Raw genomic sequence first — 20,696 nt, forward strand, 5'->3', positions numbered from 1 at the left:
GAGCCTTCTGATTTCACCTGCTTAAAGCCTCTTCCTTCAAATCCCACCGGGACAGGGCTATTCTCCAAACAATTCTCTAGGGAATAGCACTGTGGTAGGGCAGGAACACTAGTGTAGAAACCTTTAAAATGGGGTCTACCACCCAGGTAGGTCACTAACTTGCTGTGTAAATTTGGACCATGCAGTTACCTCTCAGTTTACCTGTCTAGACAATGTGGGAGGTGGACGGGAAGAGCTATACAACTTCTGCATAGGCCAACTTACTCTTTCTTATCTCCTAAGGGAGCTGAAACATATTACGGAAGCTATACCATTCAAATCTCAAAATCCCATTCCAAAATGATTCCAAGGTACAAGGAAAGGAGATTTCCATTAAAATTTCCCAAATTCTATTAAAAAGCAAATAAACATCATAAAGACATTTCTTTGAATGAAGACTTTGGTCTCCCTTACACAGCAAAAATCTAACTGCAGAATGAGGCCCTTCGCCAGGCAGAGCGAATGACTTGTCGCTACTCTAAGCACTGGACAGGTTCCAGTTCACTGTTTCCTCTTTGGTCCTCCATACTGTTAATGACAACACTCAAGGGTCAGGTTATGTCACAGACAGAAGGAAAACTCGTAGAAGTTTCCTGGTGAGTCTGTGTCAGACTCACCAAGGCTGCCTCCTCCTGGACACACAGCTAACCACATTTCCCAGCCTCCTTCCATCTGGGTAGGTCTCTGGAACCAGGTCCAGCCAATGGAATTCGAGGTGTAAGAAGTGTCGCTTCCAAGCCAAGGAGCTAAATGTAAGAATACTTTCTCTACAAGTTCTCTCGTCCCCAGGGCATGCCTTCTTTGAGGTCAGGTACTCAATATTCAAAAACCTAAGATATCTGGTATCTGGTCCTATCACTTCACGACAAACAGATAGGTAAAAAGTGGAAACAGTGACAGATTTTATTTTCTTGGGCTCAAATCGCTGTGGACGGTGACTGCAGCCGTGAGATTAAAAGATGCTTGCTCCTTGGAAGAAAAGCTATGATAAACCTAGAAAGTGAAAGTGAAGTCGATCAGTCATGTCCGACTCTTTGCAACCCCGTGGACTGTAGCCTACCAGGCTCCTCCGACCAGGGGATTCTCCAGGTGAGAATACTGGAGTGGGTTGACATTTCCTTCTCCAGGGGATCTTCCTGACCCAGGGATTGAACCCAGGTCTCCCGCATTGCAGGCAGACGCTTTAACCTCTGATTCACCAGGGAAGCCCATGATAAACCTAGACAGCGTATTAAAAAGCAGTGATATCACTTTGCTGACAAATATCTATCTAGTCAAAGCTATGGTTTTTCCACTGGTCATGTACGAATGTGAGAGTTGGACCATTAAGGAGACTGAGTGCCAAAGAATTGATGCTTTCAAATTGTGGTGCTGGAGAAGAGTCTTGAGAGTCCCCTGGACTGCAAGGAGACCAAAGAAGTCAATCCTAAGGGAAATCAACCCTGAATATTCACTGGAAGGACTCATGCTGAAGTTCCAATAAATACTTTAGCTACCTGAAGCAAGGAGCCGATTCATTGGAAAAGACCCTAATGCTGGGAAAGGGGCTGGAGGAGAAGGGGGTGAGAGAGGATGAGATGGCTGTATCCACTGGAGACACAGTGGATATGAGTCTGAGCAAATTCCAGCAGATAGTGAAGGACGGGGAAGCCTGCTGCAGTTCATGGGGTCGAAAAGAGTTGGACACAACTTAGCAACTGAACAACAACTGAAGATAGTAGACACAGCATGGAAGGGGCCTGAGCCCCTTGGAGGTTATGTGGAATATAGCATCCCCCAAATCAGCTTGAATCCTATTGTGATGTCAATGAAAAAAGGAACCTCTTATATAAGCCACTGAAACTCTGGGGGTATTTGTGACAGTGGCTATCATTAGCCTTCTCTGGCAAATGAACACACAAACCATATGGAGCACAGCCTTGGCAAAAAAAAACCAAACAGGTTACCACACAAATTATTTCACTGAAGTATGGGTGGAAAAAAGTGAAACTGAAAGTTTTAGTTGCTTGGTCGTATCCAACTCTTTGTAACCCCATGGACTATAGCCTGGCCAGGCTCCTCTGTCCATAGGAGAGGAGGAGTGGGTAGTCATTCCTTTCTCTAGGGAATGGAGTGGGTAGCCATTCCCTTCTCCAGGGAATCTTCCCGACCTAGGGACTATTCTTTACCACTACCACCACCTGGGAAGCCCTTAAAAAAAAAAAAAAAAAAGTTTTGTAACCATGAATTTCCCAACAGAAACAATCATTTTTGGCCCAACATACACCTGCCAATACATAATAATGGATCTTACTAGGCAAAACGGACTACAGAGCCAGGCGGTTCATCCAAACTGCTGACTTGGACAAAGTTTACTGTGCCATGTCCAGTATTCATCCCCTGGACCCCCTTTCCCTCCATGTGCTTTTCTCAAAAATCTGGCATAAGAAATGGTTGAGAAAATCCTCATATTAAGGCGCAACAGACTGATGATGGTAAATGGATATCCTCTTCCCATAGGGTATTTGCATTTTAACAGAGGGAAATCAGCTTCCAATCGTGGAATTAAAAGTACCCACAGCCTGGATGAAGGAGATATTTTGGGAGGCAAAGAAGCCTTTTTGATGACTCAGAAATCAAACACATGTAAGCAGCCACCTACTCGCCACCTCCTCATAAGGAGGTTCCTGAAATCGTCTTTCAAAGCAGCTCTACTCCGAAGCAGAACTCATTACCCTGGGAAAAATTGCCTTGCCATTTTTCCCTCATGTTCAACCCAAGCAACATTTATGGGGAACTGACTCTGTACTCCTTGTGCTAATGCTACAAGCAAGAGAGGAAAATGGTGCTTTGTCTTCTTGCTCACTATTGGGTCTTCAGGGGCTGGCATGTGGAGGATGCTCAAGAGAAAGAAAGGGAAGAGGAAGCAAAAACCTGATTACTAATAAGAGGCAAAATACAGTTCAGTTCAGTTGCTCAGTCGTGTCCGACTCTTTGTGACCCCATGAATCGCAGCACGCCAGGCCTCCCTGTCCATCACCATCTCCCAGAGTTCACTCAGAATCATGTCCATCAAGCCCGTGATACCATCCAGCCATCTCATCCTCGGTCATCCCCTTCTCCTCCTGCCCCCAATCCCTCCCAGCATCAGAGTGTTTTCCAATCAGTCAACTCTTCGCATGAGGTGGCCAAAGTACTGGAGTTTCAGCTTTAGCATCATTCCTTCAAAGAAATCCCAGGACTGATCTCCTTGCAGTCCAAGGGACTCTCAAGAGTCTTCTCCAACAACACAGTTCAAAAGCATCAATTCTTCGGCACTCAGCCTTCTTCACAGTCCAACTCTCACATCCATACATGACCACAGGAAAAACCATAGCCTTGACTACACGGACCTTAGTCGGCAAAGTCATGTCTCTGCTTTTGAATATACTATCTAGGTTGGTCATAACTTTTCTTCCAAGGAGTAAGTGTCTTTTAATTTCATGGCTGCAGTCACCATCTGCAGTGATTTTGGAGCCCAAAAAAATAAAGTCTGACACTGTTTCTACTGTTTCCCCATCTATTTCCCATGAAGTGATGGGACCAGATGCCATGATCTTCGTTTTCTGAATGTTGAGCTTTAAGCCAACTTTTTCACTCTCCACTTTCACTTTCATCAAGAGGCTTTTTAGCTCCTCTTCACTTTCTGCCATAAGGGTTGTGTCATCTGCATATCTGAGGTTATTGATATTTCTCCCAGCAATCTTGATTCCAGCTTGTGCTTCTTCCTGCCCAGCGTTTATCATGATGTACTCTGCATAGAAGTTAAATAAGCAGGGTGACAATATACAGCCTTGACATACTCCTTTTCCTATTTGGAACCAGTCTGTTGTTCCATGTCCAGTTCTAACTGTTGCTTCCTGATCTGCATACAGATTTCTCAAGAGGCAGGTCAGGTGGTCTGGTATTCCCATCTCCCTCAGAATTTTCCACAGTTTATTGTGATCCACACAGTCAAAGGCTTTGGCATAGTCAATAAAGCAGAAATAGATGTTTTTCTGGAACTCTCTTGCTTTTTCCATGATCCAGCAGATGTTGGCAATTTGATCTCTGGTTCCTCTGCCTTTTCTAAATCCAGCTTGAACATCAGGGAGTTCATGGTTCACGTATTGCTGAAGCCTGGCTTGGAGAATTTTGAGCATTACTTTACTAGCATGTGAGATGAGTGCAACTGTGCAGTAGTTTGAACATTCTTTGGCATTGCCTTTCTTTGGAATTGGAGTGAAACTGACCTTTTCCAGTCCTGTGGCCACTGCTGAGTTTTCCAAATTTGCTGGCATATTGAGTGCAGCACTTTCACAGCATCATCTTTCAGGATTTGAAACAGCTCAACTGGAATTCCATCACCTCCACTAGCTTTGTTCGTAGTGATGCTTTCTAAGGCCCACTTGACTTCACATTCCAAGATGTCTGGCTCTAGATTAGTGATCACATCATCATGATTATCTGGTTCGTGAAGATCTTTTTTGTACAGTTCTTCTGTGTATTCTTGCCACCTCTTAATATCTTCTGCTTCTGTTAAGTCCATACCATTTCTGTCCTTTATCGAGCCTATCTTTGCATGAAATGTTCCCTTGGTATCTCTAATTTTCTTGAAGAGATCTCTAGTCTTTCCCATTCTGTTCTTTTCCTCTATTTCTTTGCATTGATCTCTGAAGAAGGCTTTCTTATCTCTTCCTGCTATTCTTTGGAACTCTGCATTCAGATATTTATATCTTTTTCTCCTTTGCTTTTCGCCTCTCTTCTTTTCACAGCTATTTGTAAGGCTTCCCCAGACAGCCATTTTGCCTTTTTGCATTTCTTTTCCATGGGGATGGTCCTGATCCCTGTCTCCTGTACAATGTCACAAACCTCATTCCATAGTTCATCAGGCACTCTATCGATCAGATCTAGGCCCTTAAATCTATTTCTCACTTCTACTGTATAATCATAAGGGATTTGATTTAGGTCATACCTGAATGGTCTAGCGGTTTTCCCTACTTTCTTCAATTTGAGTCTGAATTTGGTAATAAGGAGTTCATGATCTGAGCCACGGTCAGATCCTGGTCTTGTTTTTGTTGACTGTACAGTGCTTCTCCATCTTTGGCTGCAAAGAATATAATCAATCTGATTTCAGTGTTGACCATCTGGTGATGTCCATGTGTAGAGTCTTCTCTTGTGCACTAAGCGCAGGTGGCTGCGAGAGCCTGCGGGCACGCTAAGCGCAGCCGAGAGGAGCTACCCCACGTCCGAGGTCAGGGGCAGCGGCCTAGAGTGCTAGGCTGCGACGGCGCAGAAACGGCCGAGAGGAGCTACCCCTCGTCCAAGGTCAGGGGAGGCACCTGGGAGGAGGTACCCTGCGTCCGAGGTCAGTGGCGGCCCGGAGGAGACACCTCGTGCCTGAGGCCAGGGTTAGTGACCCTTAGAAGCCACCCTGAGCCTGAGGCCAGCGCCTGCGGCTGGGAGGAGCAACCCGTGGAGCGTTGGCTGCGCAGGTGCAGGAGGGCCTAGAGGAGCTATCCCACGTTGAAGGTCAGGAACGGCGGCGGTAAGGAGATACCCCTCGTCCAAGGTAAGAAGCAGCGCCTGTGCTTTGCTGGAGCAGCCGTGAAAAGATACCCCACGCCCAAGGTAAGAGAAACCCAAGTAAGATGGTAGGTGTTGCAAGAGGGCATCAGAGGGCAGACACACTGAAACCGTACTCACAGAAAACTAGTCATTCTAATCACACTAGGACCACAGCCTTGTCTAACTCAATGAAACCAAGCCATGCCTGCGGGGCAACCCAAGACGGGCGGGTCATGGTGGAGAGGTCTGACAGAATGTGGTCCACTGGAGAAGGGAATGGCAAACCACTTCAGTATTCTTGCCTTGAGAACCCCATGAACAGTATGAAAAGGCAAAATGATAGGCTACTGAAAGAGGAACTCCCCAGGTCATTAGGTGCCCAATATGCTACTGGAGATCAGTGGAGAAGTAACTCCAGAAAGAATGAAGGGATGGAGCCAAAGCAAAAACAATACCCAGTTGTGGATGTGACGTGATAGAAGCAAGATCCGATGCTGTAAAGAGCAATATTGCATAGGAACCTGGAATGTCAGGTCCACGAATCAAGGCAAATTGGAAGTGGTCAAACAGGAGATGGCGAGAGTGAACGTTGACATTCTAGGAATCAGCGAACTAAAATGGACTGGAACGGGTGAATTTAACTCAGATGACCATTATATCTACTACTGCGGGCAGGAATCCCTCAGAAGAAATGGAGTAGCCATCGTGGTCAACAAAAGAGTCTGAAATGCAGTACTTGGATGCAGTCTCAAAAACGACAGAATGATCTCTGTTCGTCTCCAAGGCAAACCATTCAATATCACAGTTATCCAAGTCTATGCCCCAACCAGTAACGCTGAAGAAACTGAAGTTGAACTGTTTCATGAAGACCTACAAGACCTTTTAGAACTAACACCCAAAAAAGATGTCCTTTTCATTATAGGGGACTGGAATGCAAGAGTAGGAAGTCAAGAAACACTTGGAGTAACAGGCAAATTTTTTTGGCCTTGGAATGCGGAATGAAGCAGGGCAAAGACTAGAGTTTTGCCAAGAAATACAGTTAGTGAAGAGATATTTCTACCTAATAGTCACAGAACTTGGAGCTGAGAAGCAGCACAGAAGTCGTCTCGTCCAGCACCTCTGAGTCCAGCAGTGTCCTCTAGAGCTCCCTTAGGAATGGTCCTTCAGCCTCTGCTTGAACCCTCTTCTACCTCTTGAAGATCTAATTCTGTGGCAGGCATTCACGGAGATGAACTACCAGGCTCCGTCACTTTTCATACTTCCTGTGTGCCTACCTGCATTTCCTCCTTCCGCTCCATCCCTCCCCAGTGGCCACCACATCACATGCAAGCCCTACCCACAGGCCATGCGATCCTCTGGCCCTACACTCCAGGCAGCATGAGCATCCCATGCACTGGACACACGCTTGCATCTCTGAGCCTGCTCAGACAGGTCCCTCAGCCCAGAGGGCCCAGTTTCCCAATTTCTTCCAGCTGGTACACTAGTTATCCTTCAGGTCTGCCACAATCTCCAGCCTACAGCCTTCCCAGAGCCCCCGGAAGTCAGAACCAGCCACTCACCCTTCCGTGTGTTCACACTATTCTGTATCCATCACTTTGCATTAAAGTTTCCTACAGCCAGTTCCCCAGCTACATCAGGAACTACATCTTCCTGAAGATAGAAGCCACTTGTCACTCATTTTTGAAGCTTCTTACACTGGGTTCAATAATGTTCCTCCCTAAATTCAAGTCTTTCCCAGAATCCTCAGACTGTAACCTTATGTGGAAATAGGGCTATCGTTCCAGGTATACTTAGCTAAAATAAGGTCATATTGGAAAATGGCAGACCCTGAATCCAGTATGACTAGGGAAAATCCCATGGACAGAGGAGCCTGGCAGGCTGCAGTCCATGGGATCTCTAAGAGTCAGACACAACTGAGCGACTTCACTTTGACTTTTCACTTTCATGCATTGGAGAAGGAAATGGCAACCCACTCCAGTGTTCTTGCCTGGAGAATCCCAGGGATGGGGGAGCCTGGTGGGCTGCCATCTATGGGGTCACACAGAGTTGGACGCGACTGAAGCGACTTAGCAGCAGCAGTGTCCTCATCAGACAGACAGAGAGACTCACGTGACTATGAACGCAGAGGTTGGAGTGATAGGTCTTCAAGCCAAGGAATGTCAAGGATGACTGGCAACACCAGAAGTGAACAGAAAGGCATAGAACAGGTTCTTTTCTAGAGCCTCAAAAAGAGCATGGCCCTGCTGACACCTTGATTTTAGATTTCTAGCCTTCAGAACTGGGAGAGAATAAATTGCTGCTATATTGAGTTCTTGGTAATTTGTCACAGCAGCCCTAGAAAACTAATGTATCTATACAAGCTTTAAAGCCGGCACCTTCTCAGAGAGGGTCTCAAATATTTTCTAAACTGAATTGAAGAGTTTGGCTTATGAGAGAATTTCTTATTTTCAGGAGCCTCTGGAACAAAATAAAATAAGCCTTTCCTCAGGGTGTTACCTGTGTGCACACGGATGGCCTGTTACACTATTTTGCATTGCCTCCCTATTGCCCTAACAGCTGGAATTTTAGCTGTTTAAAAGCATTTCAAGCTACTAATTTGTTCTTTTTTCTTATTTGCCTGAAGCTCAGTGGATTAGCTAGAGAGAATATTCCAAACTTAAAAAAAAAAAAATAGTATGCTAAAACATGACAGCACCATTTAGGAGCCAATCACATCTCCCCAGGGACTCCCCCCGCCCCGGGACTTCTTATAGCAGAAATCCTACCTCACATTCCAAATAGTTCCAGAGAGTTCTTTATCAGAATCTTAAGGTTGTGAAGACCCAAGGATTTCAGGTTGAATCCACACAGCCAAAGGCCACTGAGAAAGGCTGGTAAGCCTCGTCACTGAAGGCCAGCATGTATGACTGGAAGGAAGGCTTCTGCAATCTCAGTAACCTCAGCTGTAGCGATTTTGATGCAACTCAGATTGAAGTAGACATTTGGCAATTATCAGGTTCACTTGTGCACGAGCAAGCTTTGCCTATTTGCCAGGACTAAAGAAACCATCCTGTTAATTCCAGTTCCACTTTGCTTCCTCAACTAGCCAAATTCACCAGTTTTGGGCTCTTTCATCTTTTTTTTTTTTTTTTTCTGTCATACACACAAAAAGTAACCCTCTCACAGACTGATGACATTGTGTTATTGAAAAGAACAACTCTGTCTTTCACATTCTTGAAAAGTTTCCCCAGGCTTCCAAGTCTATGTGGTGACACAGCATCCAGAGGGAATTCTGCAGTTACACTTGATTTTTTTAAATTGTTTTCAACCCCATATTACCCATCATTACTCTTCTCCTGCACCTTCCTCCAGCTAAAGGTCTCATTCACTAAAGGTCTCTGAGTCATCTGGGAACCTGTCATCATATGTAGAAAATTCCCAGCCTCAGCATCTTCATGGATTGTCCCCACCACCTTCCTGCTTTAGTTGAAACTGGCTCTCACAAGCACCTTGCTTTTTCCCATCCTGGAGTTTGGAGTAGGGAGTTTCAAACTCCACACTTCATGTTCCAAATAAGAGAATTTAGGAAGATGGCAATGATGACCCTGTATGCAGGACAGCAAAAAAGACACAGATGTGTATAGCGGACTTTTGGACTCAGAGGGAGAGGGAGAGGGTGTGATGATTTGGGAGAATGGCATTGAAACATGTATAATAACATGTAAGAATCGAAATGCCAGTCTATGTCTGATGCAGGATATGACACGCTTGGGGCTGACGTGCGGGGATGACCCAGAGAGATGTTGTGGGGAGGGGGATGGGAGGGGGGTTCATGTTTGGGAACGCATGTACACCTGTGGTGGATTCATGTCAATCTATGCCAAAACCAATACAGAATTGTAAAGTAAAAATTAAAAATAAATAAATTAATTTAAAAAAAAATAAAAAAAAATAAAAAAAATAGAACAGAAAAAAAAAAAAGAGTTGTTTGACACTCAAAAAAAAAAAAGAAAAGAAAAAGAAGCTCCCCTTCTTTAAGATTCATGTACCAGAAAATAAACAAAAAAACACTTAATAAAGACCCCCTGAAACTACCACACCCCCATAAAAAAAAATGCATGCCCTTCAGCAATACCATTACTGTTATCTGATTACTGATAGTTAACATCTATTGAATGCTTACAAATATGCCAGAACTTGGGCTTCGTCTTTCATTTACTCTCCCATTTATCAAATTCTCAGTCCCTCCTCTTCATTACCTGGCCACAGCCCATCTCCTGCTATCACCAAGGGAATCCTAATGTTCAAGGGGAAAAAAATCATTCACCAGTCCAGCCTCTCTATTCCAGTGACTCTCACTTCCTCTCTATATCCTGTGCCTGGTTATCATTGGGAACTGCTTCACCTCTGAAAGCTTACACACCAGCACTGGACACAAGGATACACATATTTCCATTCCTCCCGTCCTTTCCTTTATCCCATCCAGTCTGCTCTTGGGCTTTTCTTTGATATCTCTATCCCCATCTTTTTTTCCCCCAACCATCAACTCTCCAGATTTTACTTCCTTTCCCATTTTACTAGACCCTGTGACATCATTTCAAGTACCCCCTCCCACAACCCTCACCATCTCTCTCTCTCCTTGCCTTCCTATCACACTTTCCCTATGAAATGCAGCACCATATAGATTCAACAGCAGACACTGGGCGACTATCTCCATTCTCAGCTGGGACCTGTCCTTTTCCTCTAACACCACTCTCCTCCCCATCAACAGCTATTCCAAATCTTCACTACTCTTTTCAAGATCCCACCTGACCCGTGCCTTCTTATTCTCAGCCAACATCACCTCCCCATTTACAAACAGAGCAGGGGTCATTAGTGTCAATCTCATCCACATTCCTTCACAAACATGAGCATATGCAATAGCACCATCCTTCCACACTGAATCAAAACTCACCTATTCAGGAACCCCACCGCCTCACCTACTTGCCCTTCTCTCTATTCCCTTCTTTCATCTTCAAATCCCCCTTTCATAGACTCATTTCTCTTAAAGAATAATCATACTACTGTTTCAAGTGCTATACACCTCTTCACTCTTTCTCTCCTGAAACCAGAATCAACACACAATGACTCAGATTCCTCCTTTCCTAGTCATTTCTCAACCCACTGTACTCAAAAGTCCACTCACTCGACCCAGAAACTACTGTCTCAGCGGTCACCAATCACCTCCTAATTGCCATACCTTCTGCGTTTGTCACCTGTAATGGGCATGTGACATTCTTCATGGCCACACAGAGTCCACACTGTCTTCCTATGTTTAGGGAATCACCAGCTTACAAAGTAGACCTCCTCTCCCACCTCGAAGCTGACGCCACCATAAACCTTCCTTCTGCGCTTCCCCTGCAGCCAATGTGTGAGCACAAGACCGAGAACCTGCCCATCAGAGCCCACCCCAGTCGCCGGATGGCATCCCACGGAGGAACTGGGCAGGGCCCCTTTTGCAAGAGCATGGCAGCATCACCCAGGTCCCAGAGGCAGCAGAAGCAGTTCTGGAATTGATACCCATGATCCACTGATGGTCAGGTCAACACTGCACGTTTTGAACCCACATCCAACAGCAACAGCAGTGATACGCTCACAGGACCAGCTCTGCCACACGACTTGAGGCAGCAAAGCCGCCAGGTGTTCTCCTAGTTGTCCCCAAACTCTGAGCACACAACATCCTCCAGCCCTCACTCCCACCACCATATGAGATGGACTCCACTGTCTCGGTTCTCTCAATACCTCTCTTTCTAATGATTAACCAAGGCACTGTTCTTGGTCTTCTTCTCTTCCCAATATACTCCTTTCTCTGGGAAGCTGCATCCATTAATGTAGCTTTAACCACTATCTATATACTGCTGCTGCTAAGTCGCTCCAGTCATGTCCGACTCTGCGTGACCCCACAGACGGCAGTCCACCAGGCTCCCCGGTCCCTGGGATTCTCCAGGCAAGATTAACATGCTGTAAATCCATCTTTCCAAACCAGACATTTCTCCTGACCCTAAGACCCTCTATGGAGATGTCACTGGGATATCCCACAGCTTCCTCAGCCTGCCACGTCTAACCCTCAGCCCAGCTCCTATTTCTCAACTTGGAGAATGTGCCTAACGTACACAGTCTCCCAAGTGAAAAACTAAATATCATCTTTGCTGCCTATGCAAACTTTTCTTAACTGGAACATTCTTGTTTAGAAGGGTGATGTTAAGGTGTATCAGTATTCCAATGCATAATTTACTGCCACTTGGATAAGAATAGAAAAATATTTTCTTGTCTATTCATATAACATTAATAAGATACTAGAATGAACATAGGTACTAGAATATACATAAGATAACTAGAAACATGGATGATCCCAAGAAGGGAGATTCATTGTAATATCCTTTTGAATGCTATTCCATATGAATTTTTGTTTACCCTAAATTTTTAAAGATTAAATTATAAAAATTAAAAGTAAAATTTAAAATATGACCCAACACTGCTTAGACCCATTCAATGGCTTTTACCGCCTTCTGAATAAAATTCCATCAGTTTAGCAAACAAAGGCCTTTGTAATGTTGTCTTGGACAGCTTTGTCACTCACTGCTTCCCTCCCAGGCACCCCCTGCTTTCATCATATCAGTTATTTGTGGTTCCACAATCACTCTAGGCCCTCACATCTTCACACATGTTGTTCCTTCTGCCTCAAGCACTGTTCTCCTGGTTGTCTGCCTGGCAGATCCCTACTCATCCTTGAGGACATTTCTCAAGACCCATGTGGCAGGATGAGTCACATATTACCAAAATTCTGACTTATCAAGTGTAAAAGTAGTTTATCTTTTAAAATAATTCTAGTTCAAATTTACCCCAATAACATCACTGTCATCTGAATTCCAATTTTATTTCTTGACCTGTGAGAAAAAGAATATAGACATGGTAACAACCTAGAAACCATGGATCTGAAGTCACACACAGGAACCTAATCCACTGATTATGTTCATTTTCTGTGTCTACTGGTGAATTTTCTGTGTCCACTTGACTGGGACGCAGGTGCCCCGATATTTGGTTAAACATTCTGGGTGTGGCTGTGAGGGTGTTTCTGGAGTGAGATCAACATTTCAATCAACAGACTGAGTAGAGCAGATCACCCTCCCTGGTGTGGGTAGGCCTCCCCCAGTCCACTGAAGGCCTGCACTGAACAGAAAGTTGGATAAGGGCGACTTCGTGCTGACTGCTTTCAAGCTGGGACCCCAGTCTTCCGCTCTCAGACTGGAACGTAACCACTACCTCTCCTGGGTCTCCGTCTTGCCGAGGGTAGATTTGGGGCTTCTCAGCCTCCATAACTACCATAATGCTAATTATATAGATAATATTTATTTATAACATATACAAACCCTACTGATTCTGTTTCTCTGTAGGACCTTGACCCATACAGGTCTTAACAGGAGAAAGGTTGAGAACTGCCAGTCTAAGACATAGCACAAAGCCATCTCTCCCCTGATGCCTTTCCTAATACCCATAGGCAGAGCTCAACATGCCCGGCACTAGACTCCCACGACTGTTCCTCGGTTCACTCTTCCAATAAATACTTACTGAGCATCTACCAGAAAGCAAACACGGTTTCAAACACTGATAATGGATCACAGATGGACCAGACCAGCATCTTTACCCCTGTGGAACTGAGATAATAAGCAAAAAGAAGTGGTATGTTATATGACAGTAAGATGAAAAATTAAGCAAGAAATAGATAAGGAGTGCAGGGAAGTGCGGCTGGCAGAGTGTTAAATGGGACTGTGAGGGAAAACATCACTGAAATCTGGGCGTTTAAGTAATGACCAGGGGAGGTGAGAATGTGAGCCACCAGGGCACCTAAAAGAAGTATGCTCCAGACAGGGGTCAGTTCAGTTCAGTCGCTCAGTCGTGTCTGACTCTTTGCGACCCCATGAATCGCAGCACGCCAGGCCTCCCTGTCCATCACCAACTCCCAGAGTTCACTCAGACTCACGTCCATCGAGTCAGTGATGCCATCCAGCCATCTCATCCTCTGTCGTCCCCTTCTCCTCCTGCCCCCAATCCCTCCCAGTGGGTCAGCAAGTACCAAATATCCTGGGTATGAAGGTCACATGGTTTTTATATTAGGCTGTCAGGCCCTTGGGATCAAGAAGCACACCTTTCATGGAAGTAATAGTTAATTATTTTAATAAAAATAGCAATTTTATCGAGTACTTACTAAATGCCAGACACAATAAGGACTTTACAAACATTATCTCACTTAATCCTCATCATTTTGAGAGGTAGGTATATTATACACCCAATTTACAGATGAAGAAACTGATAGAATCATTTGTCTAGAATGACACAGAAAGTAGCAGAGCTAGAATCTGAATCCTGATCAACCAACTCCCAAGATTATGCTTTTATTCCTCTGCTTTACAGACTCCACCTTTAATTTCCCATTTTTAGAGTTCTGGTTCCTCACAGATGGTCGATAAATATTTATCAAATGGAAACTCACAATGAGACTTACTTGAAGGAGGCGGCCTAGCAGTCTGTTTTAAGGATTTACTACTTTATTAACAGAGCTTGATTTGTCTGTTGTCTTTAAAACCGAGATGACTTCAAGAATAAATATTTCAAGAGAGTCCCACCACTCTGCAGATTCATTTCAACTGCATAATGGAATAAACTGGCTTCCCAGATCTCATCGGAAGTTACTCCCTGAAGCTTAAATGTAATTAGCTTCCCTTTCATTGCTTCAACATTTTCCTTTCGTCTCAGTTGACTCAGCAGGCACTTCCTGAAAACCTAGTATAGGAAGACACAGTCCAGAACAACCAGTGATACAAAAGCAGAGAAGATACCATCACCTGCCCTCATGTTGTCTACAGTCAGACCACAGAGAAAAACAGCCTGCATGACTGCAACGCAGCAGCAACCGTAAGCTAGCTGCCACTATGAAGACTGAACAAGCACAAGTCTGGGGGCCATGCATAAAGGGACTTTTTTCCTAGTTCACTTAACAGTTGTGTTGACCATACTCAGGGGGAGGATGTGGTTACCAAGTGTAGGGGAGCTTTTAGCCTGAAATGGGAGAGCTTGAAACCTTTCATTGGTTTAATCCAAGAATGCACCCAAAAGACACAGCTGCAGTCTCCTTAGAAAACAAAGGAAGTATAAAAATTTCAGTTGAAACTATCCACTTTCCTTTTGTTTACAATTCAAACTATAAAATAAACTGTGTATTTAATTGTGATATTATACCATCAGGCTCTTTTCCTCTCTAGAGGCTTTGAAAATGGAACTCTATCTCTGGCCAAATAAAATCCAAAGGATATAGTGTACAGAATTTGGTTTTATCAAGCCAGGTCTCTTTCTCAGAATAGTAATCTCGGGTTTTCCTCTACCAGGGAAGTGAAATGAACCCAAATAGCCCAGATAGCCTAGACTGTACTTTCTCTCCTATGACGCAGGCAAAAAAAAAAAAAAAATCATGTCTGCAACTCTAACACTGATGCAGAACTAGCCAAGCCTTCAATCTGCTTTAGGCTGATTTAAATTATCAGAGAGTTTAAGTCAAATCAATGGTGCAGGTGAAAATCCCCGTGGCTTACAGGAGGGTCATGTCTGTAGGAGTTTTCAGCACTGGGGTCTGAATAGGGCACTGGTTCACTTTTCACTGCCTGGCCAGAGCTCTCAACATGAAACAGGGCTGATACTATGAAAGCATCACACTAACTAGTAACATGTGAGGGCTTGGTTGGGGCCTCGTGACCACGGGTAACAACCCTCTAATTCACTCAGAGGAGAGGTGCAGATAATTTCCTGGGGAGTCTAATTCGGCTTAAAAGACACCCTCCCTCCCCAAACATGACCGATGTCATTTTCATCCTCACTCCAAACCAAGCTTCAGGTAAGAAGGTGGAAGCCCCCAGAAGCTATAAAGTAGCCCCCAACCGCATAGCCTCATGTCAAGCACTGGGTATGTGGGGTACAGCCTGGAGAGACCACCACCAGCGTGGCGAGGACAGAAGACTCATGCGGCTAGTCTGTAGGTGGGCAAGGTTCCCCAGGTTTGGGGAGCTGGCAGAGCAAACTGCAGGCCAACAGCCCACACACCCGGGCTGAATCTGTGAGAACTGGGGCAGCTGTGAAGTATTCCCAGCGCTCAGGATCGAGCTCACCTGCACGGGGCAGCAAAAGCCCAGGGATCAGAGCATCCTCTGATGAGTTGCTGGGCACACTTCTGAAGGACCACAAGGGGAACTCAGAGCAGGGTCCCTGGAGCAGGCTACGAGGTGGGTTTAGCGTTAGGACACTTCTCAGTGTGACCAATACACGGACACAGAGAAAGGGACGGGGGAAACAGACTCTAGGGAAGATAGTGTGGCCCTAACTTCAGGGATTCCTACGTTGAAGGTAATAAGAATTCCATTTTGGCTAGGAGGGTCCATGATTCCCTTTCAATATTGTTCATGGTTTTAACTATCACAAATAGATTGAAAACCCTCAAGGGCTGTTCCTCCCTGCAGCCTCAGCAGTGAGTGGTGAAGGGATCTTTCTAGAATCTTCCATCCTGGGAAGCAACTGCCATACACAGAGCTTCCCTCAACTACCTTCTGGCCCCCTGAGAGGAAGTCTCTGTAGGAATAATGTAAGGAAAAGTTATGGCTCCTTTAAGAGGCTTCTGGTAAATTCAGAGTTCCAAACTTTCTGGAAGCAGGTGGAGGTAAGTAATCACCATTCTGTGGGGTTACACTAATCAGTAACTACAACTTTGGGAAATAACAAGCCCTAGAGAAAAGAAATTGTCTTCTCATTACAGGAAAATAAAAACTACCTAGAGGAGGCCCAGGCACACCCAGAGCCAGATGGAGGCCTCGGGCTTGGACCCACGTCCTGCCTCTGGCACACTCTTACTAAATATGACCCTGGTAGTCTCCCAGCCTCTCTGAGCTTCATCTATTCACCTGTAAAGCATAGGAAATGCACTTTCACAGGATTAATGCTCACAGAAAGTTTTAGTTGTTGGGACTTCCCTTGTGGTTCAGGGGTTAAAAGTCTGCCTGCCAATGTAGGGGAACCCAGAGTATGATCCCTGGCCCCAAAACTAAGATTCTACACGTTGCAGCACAGTTAACCCCGTATGCCACAACTACAGAGCCCACAGACCCAGAGCCTGTGCTCCACAAGAGACACCACTGCAATGAGAAGCCCATGCACCACAACTAACCGGGAGCCCCTGCTCGCCCAACTAGAGAAAGCCCACGCGCAGCAACGAAGACCAACGCAGCCAAAAAAAAAAAAAAAAGGATTAGTTGTTGTTGTTACTCAAGAAATGGGAAGCAAGGTGACCTTCAGCTGTAAAAATTCAGCCAAAAAAAAAGAGAACCACAGAAGGGAGAAACTATTTAACCTGGGCGAAAATGAAAGAAAGGATCTGGAAATGTCAGAAAGACAGTCACCACTAGGTGGGAATTACTAAAGAGGGAAACCAATACTCCCTCTCTGAAAAGTTGAAACAAGCAGTCAAGTATATTAAACAGTCGAGGGTATAAGATTAAGGAAAGAGGCAGGGGGTCCCTGCCTTGTGTTTCTGGACTCGCAGAGCTACAGGGGTAATTGAGAGTCAGCCTCACCTGATATTGGGGCTGCAACCCACAGGCCGGCAAGCCTTGTAACTGCCAGCATCAAGACCAAAGAAGAAGCCCAGAGATTGCAACAGAGACATCAGTGGATTATTGGACAAAGGGCTCTTACTCAGCTGAAGCAAAAGGTACTGGAGCGACACCCCACCACACACAGCAGGCAGTCCGCAGAACAGGATGGCACCTTAGGCTACCATTTACAGGGGGAAGTGACGTCAGGCTGGCTCATCAGTTACCAGGGAAACCATCTGGGACATGTCCCTCACAGCCCCTCAGGTTAATAACCATCACAAGGGCAAATGTTTCCCTTTAATAAACTATCAGGTGGAGCTGTTTTGGCCTAAGGATTAGAACAATCACTAGCTGGGCCAGGGGCAAGCACGTTTGTGTGAGTAGGGTACAGGTGAAGTGTGGACTGGTCAGGCAGGGGGTGTAAAAACAGCAAGAGAACAGCCACGTTGAGGTGCTGGGCCACACACCTGATAAGAATATGAAAGCCCAGGGATATTTGGAAAACTAACAGAATCGTCATTTACACCTAGGTATTTGTATTCTAAATGCTCTTTATGAGATCTGGTACTGTGACTACAATGATTAGAAATCATTAAAATAACAAATATACCACTTAGAAGTTTATTTTAGTGAAAAAGTAGTGTATAGACCCCAACCTGTCAACCCCATCCCGCTAAGTCATAGCAAATAATAACCACAATAATTTATGAAGCATTTGCAGTATGCCAAGCAGTTCTAATTCTTAGTCTTACATATATTAACTCACTTGACTCCTGTAACGATCCTATAGGATAAACAGTATAATTTTCCCTGTTACATATAAAGGTATGGATTTTTCAAAATGAATTAACTGATGGGCAAGCAGCCAGGAGGGTGATGAGTTACAATCAGATTTCAAAAACAAGCAATAAAACCAACCTCTTCTGTGGCTGTTCCAAAGACACAACCAGCATACTCCTTTCCTCTTTCTACTCAGGAAGTCCTCCCCCTAAGCCAACCTGGCTACAGTAGGAGTGATGACTGTCATCTTCTCTACAAGCAGCGAAAAGGCTGTGAGTACACATAGCAAGTAGCAGAATGAAGAAATAAAAAACAAAAGCAGTGGTAGAATAAAAAAGATGATGTTCCTTCCTTAAGACTAATGACATGAAAAAGTTTAGAATTGAAATCGGCTGCATTTGTATAGACTGAGGACTCTGGGCTCGTAAACAATGACCTGCAGACAGAAACGATGGCATCTCAGGACTACCCAGGGTAGTACCTTATGCACAATCCTTATGTGAAAGTCGCTCAGTCATGTCTGACTCTGCGATCCCATAGACTACAGGCTGCCAGGCTCCTCTGTCCGTGGAATTCTCCAGACCAGAATACTGGAGTGGGTAGCTGTTCCCTTCTCCAGAGGATCTTCCCAACCCAGGGATCGAACCCAGGTCTCCCACATTGCAGGTGGATTCTTTACTGTATGAGCTACCAGAGGAGCCCACGATCCCTGGAGACTCCTTAAATAAGGGCTCCCCATACATCGCAGGCCCAGGGACGGGAAGCTGGCTTCCGTTCTTTAGATGCAGTTTATTCTTCAAATCACTTCACCAAGGCCACTGATGCCCAGAGAGGGGAAAAGACTTACCCAAAGGCCAGGGGACAAGCTGGCGCCACTTTGCAGGTCTCCTAGGGTTTCCAGGTGGCACTGGTGGTAAAGAACCCACCTGCCAATGCAGAAGACATGAGACACAGGTTCGCCCCTGGGTCAGGAAGATCCCCTAGAGGAGGGCATGACAACCCAGGAACTCACTCCGGTATGCTTGCCTGCAGAATGCCACGGACAGAGGAGCCTGGCGGGCTACAGTCCATAGCGTCTCAGAGTCGGACATGAGACACGTACGCACACAGCTCAGCTGGTTCACAGAGCTATACTGAGGCTACAGCAAAACAATTCGCAGGGACATCTTTTGGAAAGTTAAAATCAAAAGCTCTACAAGTGAGTGCTGGTGGCACTGGTGATATTATTTAGAGACGATTTTTAAAGTCATGATGCATTTACAGACAATAATTTAAATCCCTCCCTGGTGATAGGACATAGTGCCATATTTATACAGAACAGAGTTTCAGCTGCAAAAGCCTCCAGGCAAGCGAACAGAGAGCCATGGTTCTCCGGCCCAGAAAGCAGATGGCCAAATGAAGCTGCCAAAGGGTGGGGCCACTAAATGGCCCGTATCTAAATGCGGGACATAAGCCTTGCTCCAGAGTGCTGGGATAACAGCTCTTTGGATCAGGAGGGGATCCCAAGGATCACAGCCCACACCCAGCATCTTACAGGCAAGAAAACGAAGGTGCAGGAAGTGCTCACTGCACGGTGTCTGTGAAGCGAGGACTCCCCAGTCTCCCCTCCCTAGACCCCGGAAACCTCAGACCTACCTCTGTCTCTAACACATCCTATCTCCTTCCCTGTTTCATGTTCCTCCAAAGCATTTATAGCAGTTCCTCCTTATCTGTGAGGATACACTCCAAGACCCCTGGTGAATGCCTAAAACTGCAGACAGTACCAAACCCTATTCAGTCGACCCTTAAACAACACAGGGGTTAGGGGTGCTAATCCCCAGAACAGTCCGAAATCTGTGTGTCTTTATGGTTGGCCTTCCACACCCACAGTTCCACATTGGTGGGTCCAACCAACTGCAGATTAGGTGCTGTGTTATCTGCTCTATCATGCTCTATCGTGTCTGACTCTTTGTGACCCCATGGACTGTAGCCCACCAGGCTCCTCTAGTCCGTGGAATTTTCCAGGCAGGAATACTGGAGTGGGTTGAGATTCCCTTCTCCAGAGGCTCTTCCCAACCCAGGGATCAAACCAGGGTCTCCCGCACTGAAAGTGGATTCTTTACCATCTGAGCCACCAGGGAAGCCCGTAGGTTGGGTAGTACCATAGTACTTATTTTTCAAAATCTGCATGTAAGTAGACCTATGGAGTATGTAGGGGAAGAGCAAATGAGTCGGGATGGCACTGTCAGGCCCTCTCACCCACGGCCTCTCACTCTCACCCCACGTGCGTAAATACACGGTGATGTAACAGCTGAGAGCACTCAGAGCACTGCACATGCATGTCACGATGTACTCTTTGGCTACAGGCCACTTTTGTTCTGCAAACATATATAAGCTCCACCTGGAAAGCCCTTGAGGCTGCATTATGGCTGTGTCCGCTGGGTCAACCACAAGAGAATACAGCATGTCTGTGGCTGCTAAGGCTGCTAGTGCCAGTGAGGAGAGAATAAACATGTCTGCAGTTCCTGTAGCCCCTTGAGTTTTCTTCCAGCTTCCCTCTCACTCCTTGTCTACCCTGAGTTCAGCAAACAGATACAGCAAGACAACTGGTGTAGTTGGCAGGATGATACAGCAAGACACAGTTCAAATCTGTGTTGATCAAGGGTCAACTGTATATGTACT

The 20,696-nt window shown here is 45.5% G+C and overlaps 1 protein-coding gene across 2 annotated transcripts in view; it reads right to left on the reverse strand.

The window, feature by feature from the left end:
* Window positions 1-20,696, reverse strand: part of KCNH1 (potassium voltage-gated channel subfamily H member 1) — a 427,208-nt gene that overhangs the window by 240,157 nt on the left and 166,355 nt on the right. The gene's annotated exons all lie outside the window — the stretch shown is intronic.

The sequence above is a fragment of the Oryx dammah genome, unplaced genomic scaffold, assembly GCF_014754425.2.
Source record: "Oryx dammah isolate SB20612 unplaced genomic scaffold, SCBI_Odam_1.1 HiC_scaffold_21, whole genome shotgun sequence".
NCBI lineage: Eukaryota > Metazoa > Chordata > Mammalia > Artiodactyla > Bovidae > Oryx > Oryx dammah.